The sequence below is a fragment of the Rhinolophus hipposideros genome (assembly GCF_964194185.1).
Source record: "Rhinolophus hipposideros genome assembly, chromosome: 8".
Lineage (NCBI taxonomy): Eukaryota > Metazoa > Chordata > Mammalia > Chiroptera > Rhinolophidae > Rhinolophus > Rhinolophus hipposideros.
Genome location: NC_138054.1, coordinates 29,540,757 through 29,553,843, shown reverse-complemented (window position 1 = coordinate 29,553,843; position 13,087 = coordinate 29,540,757). Strand labels below are relative to the sequence as shown.

The 13,087-nt window shown below is 35.1% G+C and overlaps 1 long non-coding RNA gene across 1 annotated transcript in view; it reads right to left on the bottom strand.

Moving 5' to 3' along the window:
* The window catches only part of LOC308500808, a 65,601-nt gene extending 59,659 nt beyond the window's left edge, over window positions 1-5,942 (bottom strand). The window contains exon 1 of the long non-coding RNA XR_013993787.1: window positions 5,824-5,942. This is a non-coding gene — a long non-coding RNA (uncharacterized lncRNA). The remainder of the gene's footprint in view (window positions 1-5,823) is intronic.
* Between the last annotated feature and the right edge of the window lie 7,145 nt (window positions 5,943-13,087).

The window sequence follows — 13,087 nt, the reverse complement described above, 5'->3', positions numbered from 1 at the left end:
ATAAAAAAAAAAAAAAAAAAAAAACTCCTGTCAGGAGAGGATTCCCCCAGGAAATTGTGTAATGTTGACTTGGGGAATATCTTCTTAATGTGGCCAATATGCGAAGCCCAGGGGCATCCTGAGAGAAAGACATTTCCTTCAAGACTAAGCAGTGTATGAGACAAATTCAGCGATACGGTTTTATGTGAAATAGAGCAAGGTTACAAAAGCTCATGTGGAGAGTCTAGAAAGTCAAAGTGAGGCCACATCTAGGGTATTATTATAGTTAACAGCCTGTTCCAAGTAGTGCTGCGTGTCCCTGAGCTGTATCAAGCCAGCAGGGAGAGGCAGCCAGCTGCAAAGGCTTCATATAATCAACCACATCCCTGCAGATATTCAAGACTAGCTTGATATTCTTCAATTGAGAGTGCTTAAGAGTAAAGAATGCAGCTTGGCCACCTTCAGAGAATTCTAGAAATAGTCACTTAAACTACCAGTACCATCAATGAAGTTGCTTTAAAACAGTTGACTCTTTATCCAGTTTTTGTTTTGTTTTGTTTTCAGATTCCCATCTGTCTTAGGCTCTCTTATATTTGGAGGTCTTGCTCCAAACATGTAAACACTTAAAATATATACTTAGACCCACATTAAAACTTATGTTGGTATAAATTTTTTTCAAAAAATATTTGTAAGTTTTTTGTTTTTCATTAAAGTTTACCAAGGTGATAACTGTTGGTAAAATTACACAGATTTCGGGCTGTAAGTTTGTTTTTGAAATTATTTGTCTACAAGTAACTGAGTTGATTCACAATGTGTTATGAGTTCTCAGCAGTTATCGTGCATAGGTGAAATTTAACAATGTGAGAAAATCTAGGCCTACAAATTGTTTTCAAATGCAGTGAAATTTTAATAAGTACTAAATTTAACAATTAATTATTGTGGCATTATATCGTACCATGTAAGTACATATTAGAACATTTAGTAAAATTCATTCAGTGATTTTCTTTTTGGAATTTGTTGGAGCCAAATTTGGTATATATTTTGAGCAAAATGTTCAATCTTATCCCACATCTTGGATGAATGTTTTCCAATCTTGGTTCTTCCAATGGCAGTAACATGCGTATGATAAAAAACATTGTTTGTTGGATCTTTATAGTTAATTTGCAGTAGAATTTTTAAGTTTCCCCTTTGCAAAGTAAATCTCATATTGCAGTTCATCTCCGATTAGGGGCCAGAAATGTCTTGATCAACTGGACAACTGTTGGATTAGTTACCTGGTACTGAATGTTACAATACCATAGGAAAGCAGTATAACACAGAGAAGTACGATTCTGGGCTCCACATGAAACTACTTATCTATTCCCCAGACAAAGATCATAATAAGTTGAAGTTACTGGGGAAGAAAAAGAAGATGCAAGGAAAATAACTAAAGGAAATGGAAAGTGGTTTTTCAGGTTTCATTTCTGGGTTTCAAGATTTCCCTTTCCATTTTAAATTCTTTCTAGCTCACTCTCCTTTTTCTTACCTATGTCTCAAAAGGATTACCAACGGCATATTGGGCTAACACAATAAATACACATAGATGCAGCAGATCAAAGATTTATTCCATTGTGTCTCTTCACTCTCCCAGTTTGCTTCCCCCAGGAAAACACCAATTACTGACTTAGTTGTGTTGTGTGCAAGTGCATGTCTACATGTGCGCTGAGAGTATATGCCTGTGCATTCACAAGTGAGTGCTTTTAGTATTTTCCTGTTGGGATTTATCCTCCCTAGATGGCATGTGAGGCTGTAAACCTTGCATCAAGCTCACCACAAGACCTCCTCATCCCACACCCTCTCCCTTCCGGGCCCCTGGCTCGAACCCTCTGGAGCTACTAAAGCAAATGCCACACCACCTTAGTTGTGCAATCTTAGTTACTGAACGCTTTCTGTGAATCTAAAAAACACCACTACTCAGGGTGAATGCTGTTTATTTTATTTTGTTTATATTTCCTGCACTTAATATAACATCAGAATGTTTTCTCTCACGTTCAGTGGCAGTGTGTGTGTATTATATATATTATATACTATATATATAATATATATACATATATTATGCATACATATATACATAATATACTATATATATTATGTATACATATATATTATATATATTATGTATATATATTATGTGTACATATATACATTATATAGAATATATAATATATATACATATGTATGTATACATATATACATAATATATACATATATGTATATATATTATATATAGTATGTTTATTAAATTGCCTAGCCAATTTAACATATCTGTCCTTTTACATTTTCAGAATTAACCACATTTGTGAAAAGGATAAACCCTCCATTGAGCTCCTTCTCCCCCCTTTAAATTGTGTGTGGAATGTGCCTTTTGACTCTTTCCGGTGTAAATAATGTGTAAAATAATCAAAGCACCATCAGGACCTGACAGCTCAGGCCTTTGATGAATAGTGCTTTATGTGTGATTATCACATGACATTTCCAAACTAAATTATATTTATGAGTCATATAGAGTACTATTGCATTATCATCCCTCAATGTGGAGTTTGTACATTTTGCAAAGAGTGGAAGAAAGCAAGGGACCTAAAATTGAATGCCCTTATCTATAAACATGAAATTAAAAACAAAATAAAACAAAAAAGAAGACATTATTTAATATTCCCCAGACTGCTCATTTAAGGTTCCTGAACTTTTGAAGGGAATATTATGTTCTCATTGTCTCTGAGATTCTATTACTTCATATACTTATAATCAATGTGTTCAAAAATCCTTAGAAATTAGCTAATCTAACACTTCCTCTTTACAGATGAGGGAACAAAGCAGAGATAGGAGCACAGTTCAGAGGTCCCAAACCCTTGAACACTTTTTCACCTAACCTTACAACTCGCCTAGACAACCATATACACAGACAAGACTTTGTCAAAACATCAAAATGACAACATATAAGTGAAACAAAGCAAACGTATTCTACATATGAAATACTAGTTTCCGAAAGCGTAATCTACACACTTTGTCAGCTATTTTGAAAAACATTATACCATTCAAGTCAGATAATGTTTTTCTTGGTTAAATTCAAAATAATTATTCTCCCATTAAATATGATATAACTCTATAATTTCTTAGGAACTATGATAGAAAAAGACAAATATTGTTCCTCAATCTTCCTTTCTTTAATCAGAACCCTCAAAAAAGAGTGACATGGGTTCTTCAATCTCCCTCTCATATTTCCTTTCAGTGGTCTGCAGCTATGTACAGCTATGTATACAGTTCTAACCTTGGTCTGCTTGATACTGAGAGTGGTATTAGGGAATCCACCATCACCTCAAGGAATGGTCAGATTCATGGTAACTTGCACGCATTGAATTTTACATAGCACATCACATTTTAAATGTTCTTCTAAGGCAACTTTCTAGTGGGAGGCTCCTTATGGACCATTCTTGTGTAAATAGAATGCTGTAAATAGAATCCAGTCAATTCTATATTTGATAGTCTGATATTTCAACAGGTAAGACCACTACATAATGTGGCAATAAAACTTAGCTACTATTACTGTAACAGGGAAAACTGTAAAAATCACTTATAAACCCATGAATCACAAGGAAAAAATGTAATGCAGATGCGGAACTATGGTCCTATGATGCAGAATAAAATGGTATACTCTGCCCCAACCCACTCCATATAAATGTATGGTTCATCTGATCCCATAGCTGACCCACATGGAATTGTCTGTATCTTTAAAGCAAGCTAATTTGACCTAAAATAAAATAAAATATACTATAGGGAGATAGTCTTTATCAGCCCCAACAGGAAGAAATATCTAAAACACGGTAATTACAGTCTTTCAAGAAAGTATTTTAAATGCCCTTTGAGTCATCAAACTGAAATTCTTAGCAAATCGCTGAGCTATTTCTTTAGTTCCTTCAGTGTGGGCTAATATTCCAAGGAACAAGGTAATCGTAAAACAAAATACTGACAGAAGTGTTGTAACTTTTCTTCTTGATATTTCATAAATACTGTCATTGACATTTCTAAATTCTCACAGCGCTCCTTCTTACTCCAATTCAGAAAGTCACACTTCTTCACTGCAAATGGCATAATCACTAAACCAAGAAATCCGTTGTAAATACACACAAGCTTGTATGACATGAAGGAATAGAATAGATACTATGAGTACTTGAAAAAAGAAAAATACCTTGTCACTCTTTCTTTTCCCTTTTATATACTTCTTCTAAATATGCAAAATAGGAAGTCTTGGTAAATGTTTCTCCAGTTCACTGGTATTAACGTAGCCAAATTTGATTCAATGATGGGCTTCCAATCTTATCAGATTTAACATTAATATCTCAGATTATTTTGTTAAACAGTCAAACTAAATGATCTAGATTATATCCACACCATTTACATAGCAATAACTGTAACTTGCCAAATGCTGAATTTCACCTGAAACAGTTCAGAATATGGATATCCATTCATTTCTTTGTAATCAATTATTTTCAGAGAATTACAAATATTTATTGGACAAAATTAGGGCTCTCTTTGCAGTGCTCTTTAAAACTTACAAAACCGAATCCTCCAACAAGCGACTGTGGCAAGCAGAAAACCCTCTCCTCTTCTCAATCATGTGTAGATGCTAATATTTCTCTCACTCTAATGAAATAATGATACCCTATTTTCTGCAGTTTCATTGACAAATAATAAGAAAGATGTCTAAACGGGTGTGGCAGAGTGAGAGTTAAATGTGATTATAATTAGATTGCAGTATGCATGGTCATGTGGTTAATAGTAAATTTTCCTTGATTAACTGGTCCTGTTTGTTAAGAGCTCCTATTAACATTAGTGCTCTCTGTGTTGGCTGTAGAGACACACCATGGACCAGTGCAAAATTAATGAAGGCAGGTACGCATGCTGATTAGAATGTGGCAGTTTAATAAACTCTTCCAACATTAAATTATTTAATGCATTCATGCTCATGCAGGCTATTCGATGGTCAGCTTGACCACCTATGTGTTAATATTGGGAATTGAAATGCAGAGAGTGGAAGAGATATAGTGGTGTATGAGGTAATTAGCTCTCATGTCTGATAAATGGGGCAATACCTATGTGTGCACATGTTTTAGCACACCACAAACGGTGCTTTCATTAGCGTGAATCTTCTGTGGAAATTTTTATAAATGTTTAGTTTGATTTTTGCACCATAAACAGAAGGTCTGATAGCTGTTGTCACTGTCAGTTGAATGTTTGAGGTAAATTTCAAGTAAGCTATAAAGTAAGTTGTCTTGTTAAAGTAAATAAGTCACAAGTATTAAATAGGAAGCTTATCAATAAACATGTCCAATCTGGACATAATCTCCTTCTATCATATAGAAAATACTTTATATAAATGTAAATTATTTCAATATATAATGCAAGTATCTGTTAGATTTTGAGCAAAATAATAAGCTCTTACATTTGTACAATTCTCTATAGTTAATACAATGCTTGTACAATTATATTATTTCATCCTTATCATAACCATTTTAGGTGGATAGTGTTTGCTAATGAGTAGTCCATCAGAGTCATACAAATCTGAGTTCTGGTAACTCCAAGTCCCGAGCTATTTAGCACAATTCCACAGCTGCCTACAAAACTCATATTTGTGAAAATTAAATTATTATTTATAAAATTGAGTAAATTTTTTCAATAGGTAAACAGTCTTGGAACTTAACCTCTCTGGGCACAGGATGCTACTTAGATTTGGTAGAAACACAAAATAAAATATTTCTATATATTTTAAAACTATCTAAATACAAACAAGTATTTTAAATGACTTACATTTTCCTAGGTCCCAGAATACCTTCTGACTGTGTTTTAGGCATTCACAGGAATTTTCACAGTGCTTGCATAGATATAATATGCCAACCCAGAACAATCCAGACTCTGGACCTTGGAGACTGTACAAAAAGCATGAATAATACCTTTGGTTAGGTCACTAACAACTCTTGCTTTGCTGAATCACAAGACTACCCACTGTAAAATTAAGCTCTTGTAGAATGGTTGAATGGACTTATCAGTCTGGGGACCTCTATGATTTTTATCATTCCTGTCTTCAGTTCTTCTCTCGTTTTTAGGTCTAGCAAAAATAATAAGAAGGGAAAAATTACTCTTGCTGTAACAAAATCAACAGAGAGTAGCAAGGAAGAGTGGATAGACTAATGCACAGACGGCCAGAAGAGCAAGTCTGTCTCTGAGCCTTGCACAGTCTGATTTGGGGCAATTAGTTAACTTCTCTAGGCATTCTATCATTTCAGATATAATTGAGGGGATTAAAGAAAGTGAACTCTCAACTTTCTCAAATCTCTAGCAAAATCTTCCACTTGTTTCTTACCTAGAGAAAGAATGCCAAAGATCCTTTTGTTTCACACCCCCTGCAGAAGAAAAAGAGCTTTAAATTTTTGTGGCAGACAGAAAGCTCCATCTTTGAAAAGCATACTCTGCAACTCCCCTTCTCCTAAGGGCCTGAATGGGTAATTTGGGGCTTTGGATGGCCTTTTATTTCTCTATAGTCCTTAGCCAGCCTGAATGGTCTGATTGAATTCCTGCTGTTGGTTCCCCCCACTCCCACCCCTCTGGCTAGCTTCAGAGCATGCAATGGTCATGAATTAATATTATCCTTTTGGTTAGTTACAACAATGTCGGTTGCAGTATCAATGGTGCTTGTCCTTACTGTTTGCCTTTGACAATGTGAACACTTATGGATGTCTGGCACTGGTTATAGGTGGTTGGCAACTATATGAATATTGTAACTTACAATAGGCTTTCCACAACATTGTCATGTGTCCATAAATTCTGACAGCTCTCTGAAGGCTAGAATAGCTGCCAGTCCACTTTTCGCAATCATGGTTTGTGTTGACAAAATGGGTTTACCTTCCGCTGGATCTAGCACGAAATTTGTACAATTAGGAAAGCAAACAATATCCACTTATTTGTGCATTGTCAGTCAATGAACATTATGGAAAATCATTGTATTGTATCCATCTAATAAGTTGTTTGTCTCAAAGAAAAAGTAGCTCAAACCAGACTAAGTCTTTACTTTTTACTTTCGAGACTTTGGCTTCTTTGAAAACCAAGTGTGAAAAAGCATTTTAGTTGAATACCTGACACAAGAGAAGGCTATACCCAGAAAAAGGTAAGGTCATACCCAACATGCAGAATGAGCTCACAACAGCAATAATTAAGCATGGAGAATGGCATGATTGGAACACTGGGGTAATGACAATGTGGTGAACATGGAAATACAACTTTATCATGTATTTTTTCAAAATGCTTCTGTAAATTTAGGTAATTTTCTCAGCAATATCATTCCCTTTGCATCATCTAGTGCAGTATATTTATTATTCATCATGTATTTTGAATTTATTTAACTCTTCTGACACCTCAACGAGATAGAAATAATTTTTATCTCTGTTTTACATCTTAGGAAACTGAGTCTCAGAATGTTCGATTAACTTGTCCATGGTCACAGAGGGACTGAGACAAAGGCAAGATTTAAACCCAGAGAATCTTAGTGTTCATAATGCCTACATCAAAACCGGAACAATACAATATGGCAGCCACTAGTCACATGTAGCTATTGAACGGTTGAAATGTGTCTAGTCTGAATTCAAGTGTGCTACAAGTGTAAAATATACAAGATTTGAAGATTTAGTATGAAAAAAGACTATAAAATATCTCATTAGTAATTTCATTACATTGACTACATGTTGAAATGGTAACGTTTTGAATATTTAGAGTTAAAATAGGTGATTAAAGTTAATTTCTCCTGTTCCTTTTTCATTTTTTATTGTGCCTACTAGAAACATTTATATGTTTATATAGATATTATATACAATATTTCTATTCATTAATGCAGATTCCTTCACCAAATACTTCCAATTTTATTTGTTTTCCATATATTCCATCATGAGAATATTTCATTTGTACTAAGAATCTCATTGGGAGGTAAAAAGAAAAGGTGGAAAACCATTACTCAGTGCTCAGAAACACAATGCTCCCAGTATCGGCCATCTCATCAGGTATTTCATGTGCATAACGCGATGTGGGATTTTAGAATAACTGTAACTATACCATCAACAGTAACTATAAAACAAAGTTTACCACTTTACTCTGTTTGCCATGGAAGTCTTCTGATTTACAAGCCATATTGGAATCAAATGTTGGAAATTCATGGCCAGTGCTGGCCAGTCATCAGCAACTACTATATGCAATTGCTGAGGTCTTTAAGAGCAGGCATCATGTATATTAATTATTTTGTAAAACCCTAGTACAAGGGTCTTTGAAGAATCTGATGGTGGTAGACAGAGACTCTGGCCCAATAGCATCAGTGAAATTATATCTATTAAGGAGAGAATAAAAGGAATCCTTCATGTAGTCTGAGAAAATAGCTCATTTCATTCACAACTGTAGAAATATCAGAAAACCCATATTATCAACCAAAATAACTTTAGGCCACTTTTTACATAGTTTTCCTATGAGAAAAAGTAGTCAAAATTAAGTAGTCTGTAAGCATTTGTTAGTGACTGACCAAATTTATCTTCTAAATGAAATTAATAAGTCAGAAAGTGTCATGAGTTGCTTGCACTGGAAAGAAAACTTAAATTCCACTGTGAAAAACTACATCAAAATCAGAGCCCTTAAATTACACATTTGAATACTTACAGCCTCATGATGAGGAGACAGTACATATGAAAAGCCATGAACTAAAGAGTTTTAAGTGTTAAACGTGGGTAGGTATTAATTAAATACGTAAGAGTTAAGTACAGCATATAAATCAAGACATTAAGAAGACTGAAACAGGTAGAAAAAGGGAGAGAGGTGTTTAACTTCTACATCTGAGTTTTAATTTGATTTGAGAGGTGATTGCATGCTATTTTTGAAATAATTGATCAAACAGAGAAATGCAAGTTTTAACTTTTGTTGAAACAGTAAAAACAACAACAAAAAATCTTTAATGTTTTTTTCCTCACTTCTAGCTAAAAGCCAGCTGAAATTTAAAACTAGATTTGGCAGGCACTTGACAGCAGCATGCTTTCAGCATGGTGTTTTAAAGATTAAACTATGGAGCAATCTTTAAACATTAATGGAGGTCACATGGCAAATTCCACTCACACAATAGAATCATCATGTCCATCTCTCCAAATGTGTGTCGTGGGCTCTAAGCTGGAAGAATACAAAGAGATATGCTTATTCTTCTTCCTCTTCCTTGGGTTCCAAGAACACCATTGAAATATTTCTCTAACACATCTAATTCCTCTCTAATACATTTTGTTGGCTTTGGTGTTCAATTTAATATAAATCAGCAGAATAATCCAAGTGAATCTAGATTGCTGTAATGTTACATTAGGAAGATCTGATCCATTTGCAGCTAAAGTACACCCAAATTCATTAACATTTACTCAATAGGCTTCCAGCAGGTGACTTTATGAAAGGAAACAGATGTATCTGAATGTCACCTTACCACACGTCTATCAATAGGTTTTTGTTCTGTCCATATACCATTTGCTGTATCCTATTCTAATGGAATATGGCATTGGTTTAATTTACTTTAAAATATACAGAATAATACAGAAATGTTCTTTAAGAGGCAATTAAATGAATCCAAATTTTGCACACATGCAATGAGAGATTGACCTCAATGACTTTCTAAGTGCTAATTACTAAACTTAAATGCAGGATGGCTCAAAGGGCTAAAGCAAAGAAAGGATGATCAGAGGTTGTGAGTTCTAATCCCTTTGTCAGTAGTATGGCTGAAGGCAAGACTTCCTAGAACATAAAAGTAAAAACCGGCAGTGCAGTTCAACTGTCTGTCCTCTGCCGGAAGGTAAGGAAACTGTTTGGAAACCTGTAGCCTCACATATAGTCTCTGTATATTCTAAAGAAACACAGCCCCTTGCCAAAAGAAACACTTATAATTGAACTATAGAGGCTAAACAAGCCTAAAGCAATTAGTACATAAATAAAGGAAAACTATGGAGTCCTGAAAAAAAAAATGCATAGGGAATTCATAGAGAATGAAGAGATCATATAGGCCCTGTAGGCCTATGGACACATTCAGGAGCCATAGTGATAAAGTAGAATGCATACATAACAGGAGTTAATAAGGAGTCATAGCACCTTATTAGTTCTAGGGCTGGCACATCTCTGAGCCATGGTTTTACTCCTGTATAAAATAGAAATGATAGCTCCTGACCTATAAATATGCAAAATTATTGTGGGGGAACAAATGAGACCATGATTATGAAAACATTTTAAACACTATAATGGTCTGAAGTGCTATGTAAACTTTTGTATTATTGGGTTGCTAGATTAAAATGATATTAAGTCTTTCCAACACATGTTCATTAGAAAAGAAAGTTTTCAAATAGCATATTAATATTGTTTGGGCAGTATGTGGCATACGCCCCTGTGGAGAGCACCTCAAGACACCGAGGGCATACTGTGGTTGGTATCTGTGTCTACAGAGTATTCCTGATCAGAAGGAAAAGGTATTGCACTTAACCTCTCCCGATAAGTAAGTAAAATAAATCCCATGTTAAAGTTAAGGAAGAAGAAAACAAGTGAAGGGTTGAGGGGGAAAGAGGGAGGGAGAGAGAGAGGAAGAATTTAATCTTACCAAAGTCTCTTGACAGATGCCAGAGAGTGGGTAGCATTGTCTGGAGCTCAGCCATCTATCTATTCCTACGTGCTAAGGCCTTCAGCTTGGTGTATCCTCTTCTCCTCTCCTCCTCTTCCCTTCCATCCTCCTCCTCTTTCCTGCCTTTACCTTCTCTCCTTTCCCTCACCTTTGCCCCCTCTAAATTCTCTACCTTTATCTGGCCTCCTGATCCTTCTTCTCTCCCTCCTTGTTCCCATTTTCCAAACAAAATCTGTTCACCTTAGCACTGCTGTGTGTCCTTTCTAATCCATGTTAGTCTGCTTGTTCTTAGTTCCTTCCTTTTCTTTGCTTTCCCGTTTACCTGAGCAGACAAAACAAGATCTGCTGCATAAGATGAGAGCAGAAGAAAGACTATAAATATTACCATATACTTATAACAGGATTATATATAAAGGTCTTTGGTACTATAATATGCCTACTATATGCTAGGCATTGTTTCAAGAGCTTTACAATTCTTAACTCCTTTAATTCCCTAAACCGCCCTACGAGATAGGTACTGTTACTATCCCCATTTCACAGAAGAGACCAATGAAGCCCAGGGAAGATAACTGATTTGCCTAAAGTTAGAATGCTTTAAGTCTGACTAAGGCTCCTACACGCAGCCACTAGAGAAGATGGATGTCTAGTTAGGAAAATGAATCAATGTTCAAAGTATTGAAGTGGGCTTTGTAGGGCAGGGAGTGGGGGGGCACTGGAATTTCATAGGTACATAAGGTAATGCCTGCCAAAGGAGTAATAGCCAATCCCAAAAATACCTATCACAAACTCATGGCAAGGTACAGTATTGTCTAAAGTCAACCGCTCTCTAGGCAACGTTTTCTCAAAGATTGGATTTAAGTAGGGTGAGTCATTTTTGAGTCAATTTGTATTGGCTACCAATTTCATTACATTCAGAGACTAGAAGAGTCGAACAAAGCAGAATGAGAACCAAACTAAACTCAGTGAAGGCCCATACGTTAAATTGAGTCCAGACCTTCCAAATTATTACAGATCTATGAAGACCCTGCTAATCAGTGGCAACACAGCACCACAGAATTCCAATGCATGTATGTGGGAACGGCATGACTCATTTCATAGGTACTGCATGAAAGTTGATGTGTCATTTATTTTGGCTCTTGCACTGTTTCTCCACCAACCCAGTATATGTTTGAAAAGATGCAAAAGCCATATAAATTTTGTTCCATGAGTTCAAGTAATCTTTATTTATAATTGTAAGTCTTTCTTGTTTTAATATTCAGATATAATATTTTCTCTCTTCTAGTTCCAAGAAGGTATATACTATGTCTGATATTGAGTTTGACTAAAATAAATTGTTTTCATGTATTTAGGCTTTAGGAGAAATTCTTCAGGTATGTTTCAGAGTCCAATAACAGGGTGTTATTAGTATTAATAAGAATTACACAACCAAATCCCACTGCCATGCACTGAAAATTTACCCCTTAGGATCAACTCAGTAATAATTTGAATGTGTTGAAATGTAATTTCCAGTCCACAGACCTCTCAAAAGGTAAAACGGATATGGGATTTTATGTTTGAAATAATAGGAAGGAAACTCCCTAATTTATGCTACTTGGAATTAGAAATTTATAAGTAATTATATATTTTTTTAAATGCAAGAATCCATTTGCTATAATTCATAGGATTAGGTTGATATACAGGACAAGCAATCATTCATATGAGGGACTCTTAATAGTGGATCCTTTCTATGCATTGTTTCAAATGAAGGGTACCTCTGGCTGTATTTCTTTCCATTAAAGCCGTTTCCTTTGCCTTCAAATCTCTGTAATACATATTATTTGAATAGCTGGAAAATGTATTATTGCCTTGTAAGGCAATTGTGAAAATTACCAGCCCACACAAATTGTATCAACATGTCTCATGCTGATACAATTTTAATCTTGATACAAAATAAATTTGCCTTCTTTCCTCTTCACCTCATATAATCTGTTATCTTAAGTCTGATGATAAACAACTACTGATATGTAGGTTAAAATGTCAGTAAATTCTAAGAAAAATGTAATCTAGACTTTCTTGATTCTGCCTGTTTAGGCCAGAAACAGGTAGCACCTTTCCTGGTAGTACATGTTCTCTGCCTTAGTCTTTCTGTAATGATGAAAGAAACTGCCCCAGCTAATCCAATTCTCTATGTTAGTATCTTCCATATTTTTAAACTTAGTTCAACAATCATTCCAAACCACAGGATACATCCTGACTTGTGAAATGCTCAGCCCATTTCAATTTAAAAAAAAGAAGAAGAAGAAGAATTTTACGTAAGCAAGTTTAAAATGTCAGGAGAACAGAAATGGATCTATTTGAAATCATTTCTGAAACAAAATTTGATTTTTGTCAATAGTGCATAAAAAACAATGAAATCGCTAAGCAAAC